Consider the following 23,750-nt stretch of genomic DNA (forward strand, 5'->3'; position numbering starts at 1 on the left):
GATTGTATATATACATATATTGTTATATATGGGTTGTTACGACTTTTACTTCCTCTAAATGATCAAGTTTCGTCATCTTTCCAACAGACCGGCGCAACCGAAAGGCCGCGCCGGACATCGGTCCGAAGGCCTCACTAAATCATTCAATCGCTAGTAGCGACGGGCGGTGTTTTCAAAGGGCAGGGACGTAATCAACGCGAGCTTATGACTCGCGCTTACTGGGAGTTCCTCGTTCAAGGGGAACAATTGCAAGCACCTATCCCAATCATGAAAGAAGTTCCACGGGTTGCCCAGTCTTTTCAGACAGGGATAAAGACACGCTGCTTCCTTGATTATCAACTCGGACGTCAAGAAGATCGTGTCTTGTAAACAGCGTCAAAGGAGGAGTTTGCGGTGAATCCGAGCTCGCAGCAACATCTCGAGGTGCTGCATTGCCTAGTTTTCCTGTCCAGGGTAGGAAGGTGACGGCGAGCGGTGAAGCTGAGGTGGACGTGGCTGGCAACGTTGAGGCGAGGGCGAGCAAGCATAACAGCGAGTCGAGCTAGTGGCGTCGGAAGCGTCGTAGAAGCGACGACGTGACGAACTTCGGGGCGAACGTTAGTTCTGGAAGGTGTTTCGAGGAGGGGACGGCCAACTGCTACGGCAGTGATGGGAAACGTGGCTTATTCAGCCGCAGCAGAAACAGATCGGCCTGTCATCAGGTGTACGCCAGTGCGATGGATTCCTGGTAGTGTAGGGATGACGGACCTCTGAGGTAGACTGCGATAGGAACAAGCCATAGGAGCAGCGCGGGTGTCAGGGTGACTCAAGGAGCAGGTGCTCGGAAGACCCATATTAGCGATTTCCTGGCGAACCATGGACTGAATTTGCGTTGTCCTCTCAGTGGTGTCGTTCCACGACGTCGGTTGAGGCAAGGCAGGAAACGCTGCTTCGAGTTCGCGGCACACAATTCGGGTCACGTTTTCGCTTGGTGATAAAGAGCAAGATTGGACGGTGGGGTTGGTACAGTAAGAGGTCGCTGCAGTATTTTGAAGCCGTATAAACTGATTGTATATACAACGACTCTTCGCGTTGTCGAAACAGCGGCATTCCTTCATGATGGCGTCGAGAGTCGACGAGTTTCCAAAGACCAGAAGGTTGAATGCGTCGTCCGCGATGCCTTTGATAATGTGTCCAACCTTGTCGACCTCTGGCATGGACGCGTAGATTTTATGATAGAGGGCTAGGACATCCTTAATGTAAGAGACATGCGTCTCGGTAGCAGTTTGGCCGCGCGTGGCGAGTTGTTGCTTGGCGGCTAGTTGTCGACCGGTCGAATTGCGAAAAATGTCGGACAGCTTTTCTTTGAACAAGTCCCAGCTGGTTACCTCTTCCTCGTGTGTGTAAAATCACGTTCGCGGTGTTCCGTCGAGGTAGAACACGACATTGGCCGGCATTATGGTCGGATCCCAGCTGCTCACCTTGCTGACGCGCTCATATAAATCGACAACCATCCTTCTGCGTCAACACCATCCTGGCCGGTGAACTTGTCGGGGTCTTGCGGCTGAGGTAGAGCAACGTACTGAGTATGCGTATCCGGCATTGCAGCTGCAGACGCGGTGCCTTCCACAGGGAGCATGGTCCCAGGCTGGGTGAGACGTCCGCTGCCGAGCTCCGTGGCGAAGACGCGTACCCCGCACGTGCACCAAAATGCCACGGGCATAAAACTATTTGCATGATGTATTTACAAGGCTTATATAAACAGCAGCCTAGAATCCTGAGAACCCACCGTGGTTGCTCAGTGGCTATAGTGTTGGGCTGCTGCTATAGCTTTGCGGCACCCACTCTGTAATTGAATGATTTCCTTTTGCAAGTAGTGCAAGTGAAAGAGTACAAGCAGCAGCATCAGCCTTTCGTCCTGGGGACGCAATTGCGGACGATCACCCTCGGCGATAGTATTGCCTTTGCGCACGCAATGCTCCACGAGCCAATCGGTTCATCCGGTTTTGCTCATGCAGCCAAATTAGCGCGCACTGCATGTCATTAGGCGGAAGCGATTACGTCCCCTGTTTGGAATTGTTTTTACATTTTCGCTAAAGCAGCTACTGACATGAAGTGCGAATGGAGCCGACAGCCTAATGAAAAGCGCACTCTCCCTATGGGTCACAAACTCTATGGTTGCCCTAGGAACTTTACATAACTTTCTCTTCAAATCCCGAAAGGTACTGGGTAAATGCAAAGGATCATCAAACAATACTCAATTGAAGTAGCTACAACGTGTATCTTTATGTTGAGCATTTTCTTTACTGCAATGGAAAAAAATACTGCTGTCTCCTTTTCTTTTTGCAAAGTATCCTTCCCATTCTACTATTTCTAGCCTTACACGGCCACTGAGTGAGTGAGTGAGTGAATAAACTTTTATTTGGTCCAGCAAAGCGCGATAAAACGCGCACCTGGCTAATCCCACGACGGGACTGACAGATCTAGTCTGCTAGCCCGATCGCGGGCGCGCTGGACGCCCAGGATTTGATCCTCAAAGACGGGACTTCGCAGGAGGGCGTCCCACTCTTCCTTGGTGAACTTCGGGCCCAGCGACCCGCACTCCCAGAGCATATGAGGCAACGTAGCTACCTCACCACAGGCCACGCAAGAACAATTCGTATAAATGGTACGTATTTATACGTATACGTATACGTATAAATGGATATATGCTATTAAGGGACGCCGGATTTGGGGACGAGTTCGTTTGCAGAACTCTTAGTGTGACCGCCTGCGGCCTGCTTAACTTGGAGTGAGGCGGGGGGAAAACCCTTCTCTCTAAGTAGAAGAACTTAGTTATTTCATTGTGTGTGAGAGGAGCGTCTCGGTGTCCGGGGAGAGAGTCGCCCGACCTGAGGGCAGCGCGGTCGGTAAAGCCACGCGCAGCCTCGTGGGCAGGCTCATTGAGGTTCAGCGGAACCCCCTCAATCGCCCCGACGTGTGCAGGGAACCAAAGGATCGAGTGCATGGAGGTGTTGCCGCGTTTGGCGCCTTTCAGAATTTGAACTACCTGCCGGGCTACCCGGCCTTTCTGGAATGCCCTGATGGCGGCTTTCGAATCGCTATACACCCTGTCTCTCCGACCGTCTTGCATGGCGAGTGCAATGGCCACTTGCTCGGCCACCTCTGGGTTCGTCGTCCGGACGGAAGCACAGTTGATAACTTTGCCCAGCGTGTCAACGACGGAAACCGCAAAAGCCTAGCCGTCTCGGTATGCAGCTGCTTCCACGCCTGTCCACGTTTGTCCCTGTTTATTGCTTTAGCATATTCAATGCTCTTGCCTTGCGACGACCTGCGTTGTGAACGGGATGAATGTTGCGGGGCAAAGGGGCGACCACGATCTTCTCCCCTATTTCTCTGGGGATTTGGGTGTCTTCAGCCAAGTTCTTGGTTGGTGCGAGTACGAGCTCCTCAAGGATACGCCTGCCGGCCGGCGTGGTGGACAGCCGAGGACAGCCACTGAGTTATGATATAATAAAAATTTTACAGCTAAATACATCAGAGTAAATCTGGGCTACAAAACGGCAACTCTTAAGGTACCGCAATATTTCACTCAATTTTGGAACCCTAAATATTCCCTTAGGTATCCTCTAAGCTTACCTTATTGTCCTTAGCTATCCTCAAAGAGAGGCGAAGACAAAAGCCTTGTAAAGCCTACTTTCTTAAGCCCTAATTCAGGTTAGTCCTCTTTTTTCCACCTTAATCAACCTGAATCTACTTTATTCAACATTAATACACCCTAATTTGCCTTCATTCATCCTACTCCACCAAAATCCATGTTAATCCCCCTTCATCCACATTAATAACAAATATTCGAACTTAATCCACCCTAATGCCCCAACACAACAGATTGTGAGCAAAACGCTAGGCGTGTTGGCATGCTGTACCAACGCGCCCAGTCGTTAACTTTGGCAAGTTTCATCATGCAACAAAAATTAGATAGTATCGGTCTGCCAAATCCTCAACCGCAATTTTTTTCGAATTTCCTTTTTCATGTCGTTTTAAAGCAGTGTTCGTAGAGACCCATATATGTTTCTACATCATTGGATACCGTGTGCTTAAACAGCATTTTTGGAACAGCATTTACTGGCCGTTTACGTCAACTGCGTAACCATCATACACTTCAGTGATGCAATATATGAATATGCTATCTACACTGCATACTCGAAAGGAGTGGTTGCTTGATAAAATGTTAAGCAAATATATTCAAATATTGAAAAGAAACTCGTGTGATATCTTTTATATTGATATGGTTGTCACTGCTTAGGGTGGCCTTGCATTTCTCTACCGCTATTACCTTCTCCCATGTAACTCGGACATTATATTGAAAAACGTGTCATGCGGAATGTCCCCACTCACTACGTAAATGAAACGTTTACGAACCGTAGCAGCGCAAGTATGGACTCTTCAGTTTTACCCAGATTAATTTCCTTAGGCTTGCTTTTTCTCGGAGTACGAAGGAAAGTAAATATAGCGGATAAGCTAATAAATAAAAACATATGTGAACTTACAGTGCGCTACTGCTTATGATTGCTCAGACAATATAGCAAGAAATGATATTACGGTGCGTTATTTTTAATATTGTGATCCAAGTGACACTTCGCAAGTTGGTCACGAATCGTCGCATCACAACACATTGCAAATCCAAAGTGTAAGAAAGGGATCACATTTTTAAAGAATAATATATATATATATATATATATATATATATATATATATATATATATATATATATATATATATATATATATATATATATATATATATATATATATATATATATATATATGGCGTCCCAGCATACTTTAGCCAAGCGTTTTCTCGAAAAAGAAAGATAGATTAGGATGTACGGTGAAAGATACCATTTTGAGACGCATGGTGTTTAGTGTTGAGAAATTCGGTGACCGAATACCGTATGTTACACAATTGTATCTTGAGCCGTCTTTTTTAAATGTTTTTTTATTTGCTGAATAGCTTGGCTGACAGTTCGCTGCCGCACACGGTGTACGACCAACGGTAAATAATGTCGACAATATTATGGTCCTTCTTATTTTGACCATTCACCAAAAGTACTAATTGTATAACATTCATTATTAGAGCCATACAACAAACTAAAGCATCGGCGCTCTCTTGTTAATCTGTTCCATTCCTATGACTCTGGTTTCACTCTTGTCCTGTAAAGAACAAAAATCTTGTGTTGGTTTTTTTGATATTTTTATGAATTTCTTGAAGAAATAGCGGGGCAGCATTGAAGGAAAAAATTAATCAAGATTCTTCTTTTTCCGTTACTAACGCAGTAAAGTAATTTTGTGTAGCCTACCTTTGAAGCTGTTGCAATATGCCTAATGTATATTGTAGTACTACCTTCTATGTAACGAACTAGGACCTCGTGCCTGTCGCTTGCAAGCACCTTGCATTTCGGTGGGCACGAATATTGTAATATGTTTTAAGCAGCTCAAATAAAGCTATGTATGTATGTATGTATGTATGTATGTATGTATGTATGTATGTATGTATGTATGTATGTATGTATGTATGTATGTATGTATGTATGTATGTATGTATGTATGTATGTGTGTATGTATGTATGTATGTATGTATGTATGTATGCATGCATGTATCTATGTATGTATGTATGGATGGATGGATGGATGGATGGATGGATGGATGGATGGATGGATGGATGGACGGACGGACGGACGGACGGACGGACGGATGGACGGATGGACGGACGGACGGACGGACGGACGGACGGACGGACGGACGGACGGACGGACGGACGGATGGATGGATGGATGGATGGATGGATGGATGGATGGATGGATGGATGGATGGATGGATGGATGGATGGATGGATGGATGGATGGATGGATGGTGTATTTATGGTAGAATAGTGTGGAGGCGGCGTACATCGGTTGGATTGGATCTTTGCGTGATTGAACGCATACACTGGTCGCACCCTGTATGTTAACGAAACCCGCAAGTTGGAGAGGAATAAATAATACAGGGAAAATGAAGCATCAGCCCAAACAAGTGCTACAATGGAAACTGATACGGATTATTTGAAAGGAAAGCTTCGCAGTTGACGAAAATTTCTTCCTGGTCCACGACTCGAAATGCGACCCTGTATTGTGGAGGTATATTGCGGCGGGTGCATCGGTGGCGGGCCACGATGGCTTGTGGCTTCACGCGCACTGGTTTTCCGCGTGCCTAGTGTTGGATATCGCGTAATGTCACGTGCCCGGCAAGCATTGAAGCGAGAAACAGCGCTAAGCGTTTGATTACTAATGCCAGTAATCTTCATTAGGCCAGCGTTGTTCGTGTTTGCCTTGGCAGGCGTGACATCGTCCTTCCCAATTTTAGTTATAAACCAATCTTTACTTCGACTTATGCTGCCGATAAAGCTACGAACATTACTGTGCGCATTGTTTTAATACTTTCCCATCATAATGAAAATCTTCGCCTTTTCGGCGAAAGCGCAACGTTGTTGTTTGAAAGAAATTGCCATTGAGGAAGTCCACGTAAGTTCTCATGTACAAAAGCTATGATATTCCCCCCTTTTCAAGAAAAATTTGTGGCAGTAACAGTAATGGCAGTAATTGACTGCGTTCCTCAAATACCCAATTTATTACAAAGGGTGTGGTTAACTAAGATAATTCTTACTTCGTCAACGCCATTACGCACAACATAACCCTTATTTTTACGGAGGTCCTTTTTTACTTCCCCAATAAGTATGGGTGATGGTACAAACCATGCATAAAAATAAAAATACGGATGATGCGTGTACCAAGTTTTATTTGCAATTATAATCATGGCTACAAACGTTATAATTTTCGCGATATATTAAAAATAAGGTGAGTCCTACTTTGATTGCATGCAAACTCAGAGAGTGATGTAGCAATTTGCCAAGACGGAATTGCCAAGGAATTTTATAGTGACTGAAACTGACGCTTCTAAAAATTCACTCACCCATCCAGCTAGAAATTTAATTATGGGGTTTCACATGCCGGAAGACCACTTTGATTACTAGGTACGATAAAATCTGGGATTTCGGGGTAACTTTATTAATTTGAAGTGGTCTAACGTGGACCTAAATCGAAGCACACGAGCGATTTTTTCTTTCATTTCGCTCCCATTGAAATTAGGCCGCCGTGGCCGCAATTGAATGGAAGACCTTGATCTGGACAATGGATCGCCTTAGGCACTAAGCTACCGCGGCGGGTATCACACAAGAAAGTTTGCGAGGTTTAGCTATTGAGTTAATGTAACCAACTTCATGAGAAAAAGTCGCCATTTTGCTCATGGAGTGAAATCTGCAACTGCAAGGGCGTCGTCATATTGCTACGTCACGCTGGCGATTAGGGGTAGAAGACCAGATGCGATTCAGGCGAGACGCACAATCAACTCCATACGGGGTCTTTCACAGGAGGGCGGTGTGATATACTTCAGGCGTCCGCCAACCAATGTTTTAAGGCCACCTAAAAATAAGCTAAAGATTTTATAAATGGCCATTCGATTTTTCTAAAAATTATACGCAATGAGGTTTACACAATTTACGTGCGTTCGTGCTCGTGTAAATTCGAGTTTTCTCATCATATTATGGATATGTTTAGCCAGCCAAAAACTAGAGGTAGCAACTACTTCGCGCCCATGCGGTTGCCATATTTCTTTTGTTTTTTGGCACAGAGTTCCGGTAATGGGTTTAGTCGTAAAATCATTACGATTGCATACCTCGTGCTCCATCGAGCTATGTGGTAGTTAGGGAAATATATTTTCCAAACATAAAAAGGGGGGACTAGCATTTTTAATGGCAAGCGTTGCGGTTGTTTTACATAAATATTTCTTGATCATCGTTTGCATTTGCGCAGTGTGCTAGGAGAACTGGATATAAATGGGAGAACTGCCAGTGCCAACCATGAGTTTCTGGAATATAGCAAGAGTCCGCTTTTCATAACACACCTGCCTCCACTCACACTCGTGGCTTGCTACTACGTTCAAATACCACATGAATCTCACGCAAAAACGTGTACAAAAACATAGACGTAATCTCTTTACACAACATTCTTTAGGGCCCCACGGAGTTTCTGTAACAGCAAGAGTGCGCTTTTCATTACAATTTTGGCTCCATTGGGACTCTTCCGCTACTAAGGAGCTGAAATACCACATTCATCTCACGCGAAACCTTGTTCACAAATAGGGATGTAATCGCTGTACACAATATTGCTTTCAGTGCGTGCTTTTTGACTGATCGAATCTGGATGAATTAATTGGCTGGCTTAGCACTGCTTCACACAGTCGTCGTAGTTTCGCCGTGAGTGATCGACCGTGAATAAGTCCCTAGCACGGGAAGCCTCACGCTTCTGTTTATACTCTTTGAATTGCATTACTTCCAAAAGCAAATAATTCAATTACAGAGTGTATGTGGCAAACGGTATCGATTACTGAACGGCACGTGAACTACCTATACTATGGCTGTCTCCTAGCAATGAACTCAGTCTGATTTCTTGTTTGTTTCTAAAGACAGGAAATACGTTAGGGCGCACAAAGTTTAGATCTTCAAAAAGCTTTTGAAAGTGTTGTTCATGATGTCCTACTATTGTTATTAGAACATATTGACACCGCTGGAGTGATAAGATGAAGTAAGAATGTACCGCCGTGGTTGCTTAGCGGCCATGGAGTTGGGCTGCTGTGCACGAAGTCATGGGGTCGCATCTTGGTCACGGTGGCCGCATACGAGCGCGCCCTTCTACTTATATTTAAGTGCATGGAACCAAGGAGGTCGAAATTTTCGTAATCTTCCTCCCACATCATCGGTTTCCGGAAGGGACTTTCAACACAGGACGCCATGCTGTAGATCAAGGAACAGGTCGTGAACGTTCCGAGCACGCATGTGCGCGCCCTCCTCGGGCTAGACCTCAAGAGCGCATTCGACACTGTGAAGCACATGGCTATACTGGACAAGATCAGCCGACTTGATCTCTGGGCGAGGTTCCACTGATATGTCAGCAGCTTCTTGAATGGGCGCGAGGCGACAGTCAAGATCGACGGGGCTTCACCACGAACGGTCCGAATGGGCGGTGCGGGAACGCCGCAGGGCTCCGTACTCTCCCCCATGCTTTTGAACCTCATCATGATCGGCCTGCCGGAGCGCCTTGACGCGATAGAGGGCATCAATCATACGATATACGCAGATGACGTGACGGTGTGGACCACGGAGAACACGAGCGTCGGCGAAATGGAAGACCGACTGCAGCGGGCCGTCCGGGAGGTGGAGCGGCACCTCGAAGACATGGGACTCGTCTGCTCACCCGACAAGTCGGAGATTCTGCTCCACAGGCCGCGCAAGAAAGGGCCCCTTCCGCAGGTCGTGCTAGACGCTCGTCATTTGGGCGTCCGCGTCATGACGAGGGAGGGGACCCGAATACCGACGGTGTCCAAGTTGCGAGTGCTCGGCCTGTGGCTGGAAGAGAACGGTGCCACCCGCGAGCTGGTTGCCCGACTTCAGAAGTAGGTGGCTGCCGCCACACACCTCGTGCGGCGGGTCGCGAACAAGAAGAAAGGAATGAAAGAACACAACGTTACTAGGCTGATACAGGCGTACGTGCTAAGCCACATAGCGTACGTCGCCGCATATGCCGACTGGAACAGGAGCGAAACCGCCAAGCTGAACGTGGCGATCCGTAGGGTGTTCAAGACCGCCCTTACACGCCAACCAACAGGCTCCTCGAGTTGGGCGTACACAACACGCTCCAGGAGATCGCCGAGGCGCAGAGAATCGCGCAGCTGGAGAGGCTGTCGAGCACCGTAACGGGAAGACGAATCCTAGACTTGCTCGGGATTCGATATTACGAGGCGCGTGGACTGAAAGAATCACTGCTACCGGAAGTCAGGGACGCCATACAGACGGAAAACATGCCGAAGAATATGCACCCGCTGCATGACGTGCAAAGACGTATACGCAGAGCGGTAGCAATCCTCGAGAAGCATGGAAGACAAGAAGGCGTCCTCTTCGTCGATGCAGCCAGGTACCCGCGACCAGTCGGTGACTCATGGTGACGAGGAACGTCGACCACCACCGCCGCTACAAGGGAATGTGCGAGACGAACCGCAGTTACCAGCACCACCACCACTACTGCTACTACGACAAAAACGGCAGCAGCAACAACGGCAACATCGACACGGCCGGCCGACGGCAGTGGCGCCCGCCTTCTCCATGGCAGTCGTAGATACAAAGGGAATGATCCGATTCACGGCATCAGCGAGGCTGCCGTCGGCCGAAGCAGCGGAAGAGATGGCCATAGCCCTCGCGGTACTCCACGGAGGTACGGGGGATAACCTGATCATCAGCGACTCCAAATCAGCGATTCGGAATTACACCAAAGGTTGGGTGTCCGCGGATGTGGCACGCATGCTCAACGCCCGGGCCGGGGACTTCGCATCCGGCACGATTACAAACAAGTCCCTCAACTGGTTTCCCGCGCACGTCGGGGAACTTGGCAGTAACAACAACAGCCACGACAATAATGACACCAACAATGCTAACGGCCGAAGACGCAACGACACTCCACCCAACCACAACGAGTGCGCCCACCTCGTCGCGAGGCAGCTTACCCGCCGCGACGCGGTCACCCAGAGGGCAGCCGCTGCCGTTGTTGTGCGGAACCCCAGTGGAGAAGTGACGGCGACGGCGGCTGCCAGCCCGTCTGGCGCGGCCACTGTTGTTATCAATACAACACAAATCGCGGCGGACGGAGCTGGGGATCACGAGGACGCCGACTGCGATGTCAAGGAGTTTCCGGCAACGTACCGGGACGTGCTTGGTCACTATAGGAAAGAACGAAGAAAATATGCACAACCCCACGGGCGCCTAGACAGGTCCCAGGTGGTCGACCTGAGACGGTTGCAGACGGGCACTTTCACCAACCCCTACCACCTGCACCGCCTGTGGCCCGCGCTGCACCCGTCGCCCGGCTGCCCGTGGTGCGAACACGAACGGGCCGATATGGCCCATGTGCTTTGGGAATGCCGACGCCACGTGGAACAAGGACAAAGAGGAAGGGGGAATACAACAGCAGAACCCTCTGAAGCGGGGCACCTCGCTGAGAGATGGCAAGCCGCCCTCCTCTCACTCTTCCTTGGTGAACTTCGGGCCCAGCGACCCGCACTCCCAGAGCATATGAGGCAACGTAGCTACCTCACCACAGGCCACGCAAGAACAATTCGTATAAATGGTACGTATTTATACGTATACGTATACGTATAAATGGATATATGCTATTAAGGGACGCCGGATTTGGGGACGAGTTCGTTTGCAGAACTCTTAGTGTGACCGCCTGCGGCCTGCTTAACTTGGAGTGAGGCGGGGGGAAAACCCTTCTCTCTAAGTAGAAGAACTTAGTTATTTCATTGTGTGTGAGAGGAGCGTCTCGGTGTCCGGGTAGAGAGTCGCCCGACCTGAGGGCAGCGCGGTCGGTAAAGCCACGCGCAGCCTCGTGGGCAGGCTCATTGAGGTTCAGCGGAACCCCCTCAATCGCCCCGACGTGTGCAGGGAACCAAAGGATCGAGTGCATGGAGGTGTTGCCGCGTTTGGCGCCTTTCAGAATTTGAACTACCTGCCGGGCTACCCGGCCTTTCTGGAATGCCCTGATGGCGGCTTTCGAATCGCTATACACCCTGTCTCTCCGACCGTCTTGCATGGCGAGTGCAATGGCCACTTGCTCGGCCACCTCTGGGTTCGTCGTCCGGACGGAAGCACAGTTGATAACTTTGCCCAGCGTGTCAACGACGGAAACCGCAAAAGCCTAGCCGTCTCGGTATGCAGCTGCTTCCACGCCTGTCCACGTTTGTCCCTGTTTACTTGCTTTAGCATATTCAATGCTCTTGCCTTGCGACGACCTGCGTTGTGAACGGGATGAACGTTGCGGGGCAAAGGGGCGACAACGATCTTCTCCCCTATTTCTCTGGGGATTTGGGTGTCTTCAGCCAAGTTCTTGGTTGGTGCGAGTACGAGCTCCTCAAGGATACGCCTGCCGGCCGGCGTGGTGGACAGCCGAGGACGGCCACTGATTTATGATATAATAAAAATTTTACAGCTAAATACATCAGAGTAAATCTGGGCTACAAAACGGCAACTCTTAAGGTACCGCAATATTTCACTCAATTTTGGAACCCTAAATATTCCCTTAGGTATCCTCTAAGCTTACCTTATTGTCCTTAGCTATCCTCAAAGAGAGGCGAAGACAAAAGCCTTGTAAAGCCTACTTTCTTAAGCCCTAATTCAGGTTAGTCCTCTTTTTTCCACCCTAATCAACCTGAATCTACTTTATTCAACATTAATACACCCTAATTTGCCTTCATTCATCCTACTCCACCAAAATCCATGTTAATCCCCCTTCATCCACATTAATAACAAATATTCGACCTTAATCCACCCTAATGCCCCAACACAACAGATTGTGAGCAAAACGCTAGGCGTGTTGGCATGCTATACCAACGCGCCCAGTCGTTAACTTTGGCAAGTTTCATCATGCAACAAAAATTAGATAGTATCGGTCTGCCAAATCCTCAACCGCAATTTTTTTCGAATTTCCTTTTTCATGTCGTTTTAAAGCAGTGTTCGTAGAGAACGCATATATGTTTCTACATCATTGGATACCGTGTGCTTAAACAGCATTTTTGGAACAGCATTTACTGGCCGTTTACGTCAACTGCGTAACCATCATACACTTCAGTGATGCAATATATGAATATGCTATCTACACTGCATACTCGAAACGAGTGGTTGCTTGATAAAATGTTCAGCAAATATATTCAAATATTGAAAAGAAACTCGTGTGATATCTTTTATATTGATATGGTTGTCACTGCTTAGGGTGGCCTTGCATTTCTCTACCGCTATTACCTTCTCCCATATAACTCAGACATTATATTGAAAAACGTGTCATGCGGAATGTCCCCACTCACTACGTAAATGAAACGTTTACGAACCGTAGCAGCGCAGGTATGGACTCTTCAGTTTTACCCAGATTAATTTCCTTAGGCTTGCTTTTTCTCGGAGTACGAAGGAAAGTAAATATAGCGGATAAGCTAATAAATAAAAACATATGTGAACTTACAGTGCGCTACTGCTTATGATTGCTCAGACAATATAGCAAGAAATGATATTACGGTGCGTTATTTTTAATATTGTGATCCAAGTGACACTTCGCAAGTTGGTCACGAATCGTCGCATCACAACACATTGCAAATCCAAAGTGTAAGAAAGGGATCACATTTTTAAAGAATAATATATATATATATATATATATACACCTGGATTGTTACGACTTTTACGTCCTCTAAATGACCAAGTTCGGTCATCCTTCCAACAGACCGGAGCAACCGAAAGGCCGCGCCGGACATCGGTCCGAAAACCTCACTAAATCATTCAATCGGTAGTAGCGATGGGCGGTGTTTCCAAAGGGCAGGGACGTAATCAACGCGAGCTTATGACTCCCGCTTACTGGGAATTCCTCGTTCAAGGAGACCAATTACAAGCCCCTATCCCAATCACGAAAGAAGTTCCGCGGGTTACCCAGTCTTTTCAGACAGGGATGAAGACACGCTGCTTCCATCAGTGTAGCGTGCGTGCGGCCCCGGACATCTAAGGGCATGACAGACCTGTTATTGCTCTGTTTCATGCGGCTAGGAGCCGCTTGTCCCTCTAAGAAGGTTGTAAGGTGCTGGGAACCTCGCACCTATCTAATAGGCTAGAGTCTCGTTCGTTATCGGAATGAACCAGACAAATCGCTCCACCAACTAAGAACGGCCATGCACCGCCGTCCAGCGCATCAAGAAAGAGCTCTAAATCTGTAAATCCTCCTAGTGTATATATATATATATATATATATATATATATATATATATATATATATATATATATATATATATATATATATATATATATATATATATATGGCGTCCCAGCAAACTTTAGCAAAGCGTTTTCTCAAAAAAGAAAGATAGATTAGGATGTACGGTGAAAGATACCATTTTGAGACGCATGGTGTTTAGTGTTGAGAAATTCGGTGACCGAATACCGTATGTTACACAATTGTATCTTGAGCCGTCTTTTTTAAATGTTTTTTATTTGCTGAATAGCTTGGCTGACAGTTCGCTGCCGCACACGGTGTACGACCAACGGTAAATAATGTCGACAATATTATGGTCCTTCTTATTTTGACCATTCACCAAAAGTACTAATTGTATAACATTCATTAATAGAGCCATACAACAAACTAAAGCATCGGCGCTCTCTTGTTAATCTGTTCCATTCCTTTGACTCTGGTTTCACTCTTGTCCTGTAAAGAACAAAAATCTTGTGTTGGTTTTTTTTATATTTTTATGAATTTCTTGAAGAAATAGCGGGGCAGCATTGAAGGAAAAAATTAATCAAGATTGTTCTTTTTCCGTTACTAACGCAGTAAAGTAATTTTGTGTAGCCTACATTTGAAGCTGTTGCGATATGCCTAATGTATATTGTAGTACTACCTTCTATGTAACGAACTAGGACCTCGTGCCTGTCGCTTGCAAGCACCTTGCATTTCGGTGGGCACGAATATTGCAATATGTTTTAAGCAGCTCAAATAAAGCTATGTATGTATGTATGTATGTATGTATGTATGTATGTATGTATGTATGTATGTATGTATGTATGTATGTATGTATGTATGTATGTATGTATGTATGTATGTATGTATGTATGTATGTATGTATGTATGTATGCATGTATGTATCAGCAATTCTTAATGGTTGACACGTCAGTACGGTTAACTGTTTGTTACGGCAGATCATTTCACTCGTTTACTGACAAGACAAATGGCGAGTTATGATATTTAAATAATCTTGTTAGAATTGACTGTAATTTCAGGCGATGACATCTGCGTGAAGAGATATGATGCGCCGGCAGAATATTCTTTGTTGCAAAATCAGTATTGCTATAGCACATCGAGTGAAACAATGCCAAATGAGATATCCTGTGTCGTGAGTCAAGATTAGAGTTAAGACTTCGCTTCATAATGGTTACACTTTGATAGAATAAATATGTCGACAAAATGAACCTGGCTGTCCTGTACTGTACAGATTGAAGCTGGCTTGAAAGATCAGCGCAATTTGGATGCCATACTATGGAAGCATATTCTAATGCTGACCTAATTAGTGTTGAGTAGACATGTAGCTTCGTTTCGGCATTGGACGTCGACAAACGACGCTTTAAAAGACCTAATTTTACAAAAGCTTTCTTTGTTATGTGCTATATTTTTTATATCTGTTTGACATATATGGGTAAAATAAACGTCTATTTTGGCGATATAACATACAAACAGAATTTTAGGGCTTAATATGATGCAGTTTTATAATGAATTACATTGCAGGTTTGGCCAGCTTTTCACGTAACGCGAAAACCCCGTGGCATCTGTTACAGCTAGTCCTTTAAGTCTGAATGGTCAAGTAGGTAAAGGGAACCGGTAGGAGGTCCATCAGATGTACCCCGATAAATTCAAACTTCGCTTCTACATCGCGATGACCACCTCTGACGTTAATGCTAGGTAATGCCGCATGCATGGGCAAATATTCAGTTTCTCTCTGGCCCCATCGGGACCGCCTTGCCTTATCACCATTAACAGTGAAAGACTTCATTTTACAGAAGACCCATATCTGACCATGATAGTATTGAGTAATCACAACCTTGTAAGCAAGATCCTCGTGTTTTAAAACACAGCCTTCGCTCCAACGCGAACACTCATGGGGTTTAAGTGTGTCTGCAGATGCCTTCACGAAAAAAAAACGAAGCGAGGTTCTCGTAGCAAGTTCCACAGAAATTTCAAAAACAAGGTAAACAACGTGTCAAGGGCTGCAGAGGTCGCATTGAAAAATTCATTCCAGCTTGTTCTATATACTGTATTTGTGCAATGATGGAGGAGACGAGAAGTTAGGAACTAACGACGAATTATTGCATTATTTAAAGCAGTTGCTTAATCATTTTTGTGGGGCAGCGATGGAGCCATTGGTAACTGTAATCACCGCCATTTTTTAAACGAAGTCGCTCTGATCGGTCGCATTATTTTTCTAACGTGTGCAACTCTGGGGACAAGACACCTTCAAAAACAGGGAGCAGGAGACCATACAAGCTGCAAAATATTTTTTCTTATCCGTGCAATTTCAATGCGGACAGCTCACTTGTTCCATAGAAGACTTTTATTAGGTTAAGAATTTTGGAATATGATCTCTCATTTACGGAACGCATAACATTCCTGCAGGAATGCTCGCCGATACCAAAATTGATGCCGTTGGCAGCTGAACGAGGCGGTTGTTGCACGCTGCTGTATTGAGTGAACCATGGCTTGTTGCTCCTTTGGGATAAGGGGCAAAAAAGTGCGTTTCGGAAGGTAAATAATGAGTCAGCCCAACTGTATGCACAAATAAACCCGTATATGTAGCAACATCTATTACTGCAAGGACCGGCGAGGGCTTTTGGCAGTCTTTCAGAAAGGTGATGTACCGATGTTTATAGTGCGCCGTCTCACTACTTCTCTCTATTTAGTTGTGTTCTCTACGCAATGAAGAATGGCTGATTTCACATGCGCATGATCAAAGCAACTATATGAAGGCTCAACCTAGCTGTATTAAAGACATCGCCTACGTGCATGTGAAGAAGAACATCTACAGTGTAATGATGTCGAACTCGAAAAATTGCCGTAGTTGAAATTTAGAATTATAGGGGTATGTCAAGACGAACCAGCGAAGTTCAATATGGAGCCGTGGTGTCATCAATAATATTTAGTGGTGGCATCCATAATTTTTAACAAAGCCGCAGTAGTAACAGCAAGGTCCCGCGAAACTTCGGACATCTTTGGCGAACCGTGGAACAGGGAACTCTTTCACGCCACGAATTTTCTCTGGGTCCGGTCGGATGCCAGTCGCGTTGACGACATGTCCAAATATAGCAACCTCACGATGGCCGAAGTTACGTTTCTTGGAGTTGAGCTGTAGACCGGGCCTTGCGAAAAACGGCAAGTACATCTGAAAGGCACTCAATCTGTATGTTGAATGATAGCGAGAACACAATAACATCATCTAGGTAGCAGAGCCAAGTCGACCACTTAAATCCTTGGAGTAATGAGTCCATCACACGCTCAAAGGTAGCCGGAGCGTTGCATAGCCCAACAGGCATAACTTTGAAGGGGTAAAAATCATCAGGCGTTATAAACGTGGTCTTTTCACGATCTAGATCATCGAGAGCACTTGAAAATATCCTGACCGTAGGTCGATAGACGAAAATTACTGTGGCCCGTATATGCAGTCGAGGGCGTAATCGATACGAGGTGGTGGGTAGACGTCCTTCCACGTAGTTCGGTTGAGGTGGTGACAATCGACGCAGAATCTCCATGAGCCGTCCATTCTTTTGTCCAGCACGACAGGCGACGCCCAGGGACTTGACGATGGCTCTATGGTGTATTTCGCTAGCATCTTGTCTACTTCCGTTTTGATGACGATCCGAAGCTGAAACTCTGTTGGGTCTCCGATGGATGGGTGGACTATCGCCTGTATGTATACGATGTTTGACAAGTGACGTCTGGCCTAAGGGTTGGTTGTTGAGGTCGAATATGTCCTTGTAGAAAAGCAAAAGACTTCAGAGCTGTTCAGTCCCCGCAAGAGTGAGATCTGGGGCGTTCATTTCCTAATGTCTTTGTCAGTACATTTGGCTGACCAGAAACGCTCATAGGAAGGGTCAACGGCAAAAGTCAACGTAAATAACTTCTAAAGCAGTGATTGTAGCCAAGGTGATATATTTAGGCAAAATTTGCTTAGTGAGCCCGAAATTCACCACAGGGAGGTACGTGCGATATTCAGTGACCCTCAGTATTGTATGCGAGACAGTAACGTTCTGAGTGAGAACGATGAAAACGGAGCGAAGATAATTCACAATCAGGAACTGGCGCAGAAGGCGACATCTCGATCTATGTGAACACCTGTCGTGGAATGTGAACAAAATCAGTCGGTCTCAGGCGAATTTCGTGTGATGTTGGATGAATATCCAGCAGAGGCAGGTCAAGGTGCACAGTGCTTGAGGAACAATCGATGAGCACTGAATGGGCGGAGAGGAAGTCTAGGCCTAGTATGAGGTCATGGGCGTACTGGTCAAGCACAGTGAAAAGGACGACAGTATGGGGGCCGGAAATGCTCACACGTGCAGTACACATTCCGACCATGGTCACCGTGCTACCGTCGGCGATTCGTACGAACCGAGTAACAGAAGGCTTAACAGTTTTCTTTAGGTGGCGGCTGGGGCGGATGGTCATAATCGATATGTGTGCTCCGGTATCTATCAGGGCTGTGACTGGTGTGCCATCAACTTGGACTTCAAGAAGTCATGTTTTGTAAACAGCGTCAAAGGAGGAGTTTGCGGCGAATCCGAGATCGCAGCACCACCTCGAGGTGCCGCATTGCCTAGTTTTCCGGTCCGGGGTAGGTAGGCGACGGCGAGCGGTGAAGCTGAGGCGGACGTGGCTGGCAACGTTGAGGCGAGGGCGAGCGAGCATAACAGCGAGTAGAGGTAGTGGCGTCGGAAGCGTCGTAGAAGCGACGGCGTGAGGAACTTCAGGGCGAACGTTAATTCTAGAAGGCGTTTCGAGGAGGGGACGGCCAACTGCTATGGCAGTGACGGGAAACGTGGCATATTCAGCCACAGCAGAAACAGATCGGCCAGTCGTCAGGTGTACGCCAGTCCGGTGGATTCCTGGTAGCGCAGGGATAACGGACCTCTGAGGGGGACTGCGATAGGAACGACCCATAGGAGCAGCGTGGGTGTGAGGGCGAATCAAGGAGGAGGCGCTCGGAAGACCCATATTAGCGATTTCCTGGTGAACCATGGACTTAATTAGCGTTATCGTCTCAGCGGTGTTCTTCCACGACGTCGGTTGAGGCAAGGCAGGAAACGCTGCTTCGAGTTCACGGCGCACAATTCGGGTCACGTTTTCGCTTGGTGATAACGAGTAAGATTGGTCGGTAAGGTCGGTACAGTTAGAGGTCACTGTAGTATTTTCAAGCCGTGTAAAGTGTTTGTATATACAACGATTCTTCACCTGGTCCAAACGGTGGCATTCCTTCATGATGGCGCCGTGAATCGACAAGTTTCTAAACACCAGAAAGTTGAATGCGTCGTCAGCGACGCATAACTTTCTTTTGTTTTTCTTCGTTAACACCTTGAATCAGCTATTCTAAAATAGACTGAAAATACAGAACCCACAAAGTTCGCTGTGAGTGAAGTAAACAGCCCGAAGCATTGCATATAATTTTTTATCGCATATACACGGTAAAAGTACTCAAAGCCTTAAAGGTGTCTTTTTGTCGCATGGGTGACGCATGGGTGATAGAGGACGACAACAGATATCTACCTTGACTTGGGATAACAAAAGAAATAGTTGAAAACAATGTAATCATTCTGACAATCTTGGGCGCAAGGAAATATCCCATAAGAGAATTTCAAAGGGATGGTTATGAAACTGCTCTTTAGAATATTTGTGTGTGCAAAGGCTGGCAGAAAGATTACATAGTTTTCAATTGGGCCTTTTATAATAGCACGTATAGTTAGAGGGCCGTTGTCGTCCTATAAATTTTTGAGGCCCTAAACCATGCGACAAGAAAACTCTCAAATGGGTGCAAAAGTTTCGACAGTGTACGTGAAGACATGCAGGTGCCTCGTAAAGGAAGTATGACTAAATATGTGGTAAATACGGAACACTTTATTAGATATGCCTTTCAAATAGCCTCCTTATCGGAGGATTAGAGAGCTTGTCGCGACATTAAAGTTGCACCAGTGACTAGCCACACTTACTCGGCGTCCTATACCAAACTTTGCTGAGAAATAGTTGCATATAACAATGCTCGAAGAAGCCTACATCGAGCAATGCATAGCAATGTGGAGCACCTGTGTAGTTTGTGACAGGTGCTGAAGACGAATACACCAGAAGTAGCGCTATTCTCACAATTCCCCCATTGGCCTGACCGCATAAACTACTGCAGTTCAGGCTCGAGCCTAAAAGCGAATAAGCAAGAAGTAATTACTGAATATTTGCTATTTCTCTAGCTCATATGAAATGCCTAATAGTACACTCCTGCGGCAAAAGCTATTCCTCACTTATGGCAGAAACAGTGAGTTGATCACACTGGAAATTTTTGAGCCGTCGCTAGCCGAAAACGTAAAAAACTTGCATAACAGAGCACGTAATCACTTTCTCCAAATCACATTCAGTGCGCGCAAATTTGTCTGCATGAGCGAAACCGTATGAAGTGATTGGCTAGTTGAGCACTCTTTCACGCAAAGGCAATAGTATTGCCGAAAGTGATCGTACCAAAATACGTCCCCAGAACGGAAAGCCAGATGCTTCACTTGCACTACTTACAAAAGCAAATCATTCAATTATAGAGTGGGTGCCACGAACCTACTCGTAAATTAAAAGTACGTGAAATATCTGTGCTCTGGTAGTCTGCTAGCACCCAATGCGCCCTCATTTGTAGTTTATTTCATAAGGAAAAAGCATTAGGTCGCACAGCGCGTCATTTTTTCTCACACGTCGTGGACGAAATGAGAGCTTGCGCAAAGATATTCATGTGTGTACACCCACTGAAATTGACTTACGTGAAAACAGTCTTGGGTTTCCTAGTAACGATATTTCGCATAGCATATCGTAGCAACACCAATGCATTAGATCTGTTCTTTCACTATCGCGTACATCGACCCAGCTCAAACCGCTGCACAGGGAGCCGGCGGCCTAATGAAAAGCGAGCTCTCGCTATGGGTCATAGACTCTATGGGTGCCCTGGGAACATTACATCAGTTTTTCTTCATATCCTGAAAGGTACGATGAAAATGCAAGGGATGATAAAGTATTACTTACTTGAAATAGCCGCAACGTATATCTTTATATTGAGAATTTTCTTTTCCGCTATTAAAAAACATTGGTCCTCTCTTTTTATGCGAAGCATATTACTAGAGCTCAACCCAGCTCCTCAGGCGCGGCGGTGTCGCCTTCAATACCACGTGACACCGTGACATCACGACAGAGGAGGAACGGGGCTCCAACTCGCGCCGTCGCTCGCGGCGTCGCCTTCAAGGCTGACCACGTGACACCGTGACGTCACGACAGAGGAGAAACGGGGCTCCAACTCGCGCCGTCGCTCGCGGCGTCGCGGCGGCATATAAGCAGCTGCGCTTGCCTCTGCTAGACACTCACGAGGTGAGATGCCTCCTGGAGACAGAGCTTCTTGTTGGAAAGAGAAGCGAAGGTTGCGGCGTGCTACAGAGACTGTTTCTAGGTGGCTTTGCTACGGCGCAGCAACTACGCGCCCCGCATCGGACGCGGTGAGCGTCGGGAAAACGCGGCGTTTGGCGCGACAACGAAATGTGCGCCTGAGCACGCACCGCACGCCTGAGCCGACGCCGACGACACCGGATTTTCTGCGACACAAGCTTCTTAACGCTGTCGCGTTAAAATAAAGGCTAGTATGCTTCGCATCCTGGGCTTAACCTTAGCTAAGCCACAACCAGTTTTTTCTTTTCAAAGCCTATTTCCGTATCTACTATTTCTAGATTTATTCCGCACTAAGCTGTGACATCTTAAATATTTGAGAGCCTAATGCATTTGAGTAAATTTGGGCTAAAAACGGCTGCTCTAAAGCCGTCGCCATATTTCTGACCGAATTTTGGAACACTAAATTTTCCCAGGTGTCCTTAGCTGTCCTCGAAGAGAGGGGAAGGCAACAGCCTTCTAAACCTAACTATCATAAGCCTTATTCTACCTTAATACTCCTTCTTCCTCCTTAATCAGCCTGCATCCACATTATTCTTCATTCGTCATCATCATCAACCTGGTTACGCCCACTGCAGGGCAAAGGCCTCTCCCATACTTCTCCAACTACTTCGGTCATCATCATTCGTCAATGTTCATTATTACTCCGTAATTCACCTTAATTCATCCTAATCCACGCATTGCAAATCCACGTAAATCCTCCTTCATCTACCTTGATCCCCTTTAATGCACCATAATCAACCTGAATCAACCTTAATCTGCTTTAATTCATCATAATCAAGCTCAGCACATTCACTAGTCAATCCTTAATTACCTTGATAATCATTATTTCTACACCGCGGGACATTGGTGCGCTTCTGGCCTTTCTTAAGTCAAGTGATACTTTCTGTACCTCACCACACGACTTCGACCATTCGGCGCTTAAAATCGCAAATTCAATGTCTACTTTTAGTTTTTGTGCGGGGTTTTTACCTTCACCCATATTAACTGGTGAAGTCAACAACGCAATTTGATCATTTTGCTTCAAAATATGGGGTATGTTGTGCATAATGCGTAGACGAATTTCTAGAAAAAAAATTGCACTGCAATTTTAAGCGCCGAAAACCCCCTTTGATTATGAAGCACGCTGTAATGGCGGAATCTGAAGTAACTCTAACATTTCGGATTGTTTAACGCGCGCCTAAACCCAAGTGCACGAGTGTTCCTTTTTGTCTATTTCGGTCTTATCAAAAATTGTCCTCCGTGGCCACGATTGCTCCAACACCCGGTTCTTTTGTTCACAGCGTGAGGAACGAAGAACTGACGAAATATGGGCTATGTTGTGCATAATGCGTAGACGAATTTCAATTCACAGCGTTCCTCAGCGTTCACAGCGTTCCTCACGCTGTGAACAAAAGAACCGGGTGTTGGAGCGCGTCCTCATGTGTAGGTGCCAGGATTACCCGGAGGAGTCGGGACCATACCCCACCATGATCATCGGGTTTCGGCGCTCCCTCGGCACCCAAGACGCGATGATTCTGTTGAAGAAAGGTATCATTGACGATGACACCCTAACGAAAGACAAGGCCACTCTGGGGCTGCACCTACAGAACGCCTTCGACAAGGTGAAGCACTCTGCGATCCTAGCCCCGGTGTCCAGACTCAATATGGGCGCAGGAGAGAGAGAGAAAGAAAGCAAGGACAGGAAAGGCAGGGAGCACCCGGTTTGCTACCCTACACTGGGGGTTGGGGAAAGGGGAATAGAAAGAGGAAAAAGGGAGAGAGTGAGCACAGAGTGCGTGTGGGCTGGACACTATGCACAGGTACACTATAAACGGTCTCTTAAACCGGTGCACCTCAAGTATTGCACTAATACACGATTTGCTTTTCGTGCCAGTGAAGGGTGCGGCCATGGTCCGAGTATCTTTGACTGGGTGAACGGTCTTAAGTCCTGTCGGTGCAAAGTTTCCCGCAGAGAGAGGCGTTGTACATCGTAGCGGGGGCAGGTACACAATGGATGCTCGATGGTCTCCTGGCACCCACAGGAATCGCACATCGGGCTCTCGGCCATTCCCAAACAATAGAAGTATGTGTTTGTGAACGCTACTCCCAGCCACAAGCAGTACAGCAAGGTTGCTTCGCCGCAGGAAAGACTAGATGGCAGTTGTAGCCGTATCGTAGTTTATATAATCGGCAGTTGAAGGCACCTGAACTCCAGAGATCTTGCGACTTTTTGCCTGCATGTAGGCGAAGTTTCCTGGCACCACCATGCTCTGGAAAGAGGGCAAACCATTAAATTTCAATGGATTCCTGCTCACTGCGGCATCATCGGCAACAACCTAGCGGACAAGGCTGCCAGGTCTGCCCACGAAGATACCAAAACATTGGCGCGAGAACGTGCAATTG

At 46.6% G+C, this 23,750-nt stretch overlaps 2 protein-coding genes across 12 annotated transcripts in view; one reads left to right on the forward strand and one right to left on the reverse strand.

The window, feature by feature from the left end:
* The window catches only part of LOC135915002 (endothelin-converting enzyme 2-like), a 392,210-nt gene that overhangs the window by 221,585 nt on the left and 146,875 nt on the right, over nt 1–23,750 (forward strand). The gene's annotated exons all lie outside the window — the stretch shown is intronic.
* LOC135915004 (uncharacterized) overlaps nt 1–23,750 on the reverse strand; it is a 138,576-nt gene that overhangs the window by 78,755 nt on the left and 36,071 nt on the right. The window contains exon 3 of one of the 7 annotated variants that reach the window (XR_011508285.1): nt 4,988–5,192. The exons of 5 other annotated variants lie outside the window; for them this stretch is intronic. The gene's annotated coding sequence lies outside the window, so the exon portion shown is untranslated. Of the gene's footprint in view, nt 1–4,987; nt 5,193–14,124; nt 14,358–23,750 lie in introns of those variants that run through there. One more of the 7 variants, XR_011508283.1, reaches the window with a different exon arrangement.

Source organism: Dermacentor albipictus, chromosome 9, assembly GCF_038994185.2.
Source record: "Dermacentor albipictus isolate Rhodes 1998 colony chromosome 9, USDA_Dalb.pri_finalv2, whole genome shotgun sequence".
Lineage (NCBI taxonomy): Eukaryota > Metazoa > Arthropoda > Arachnida > Ixodida > Ixodidae > Dermacentor > Dermacentor albipictus.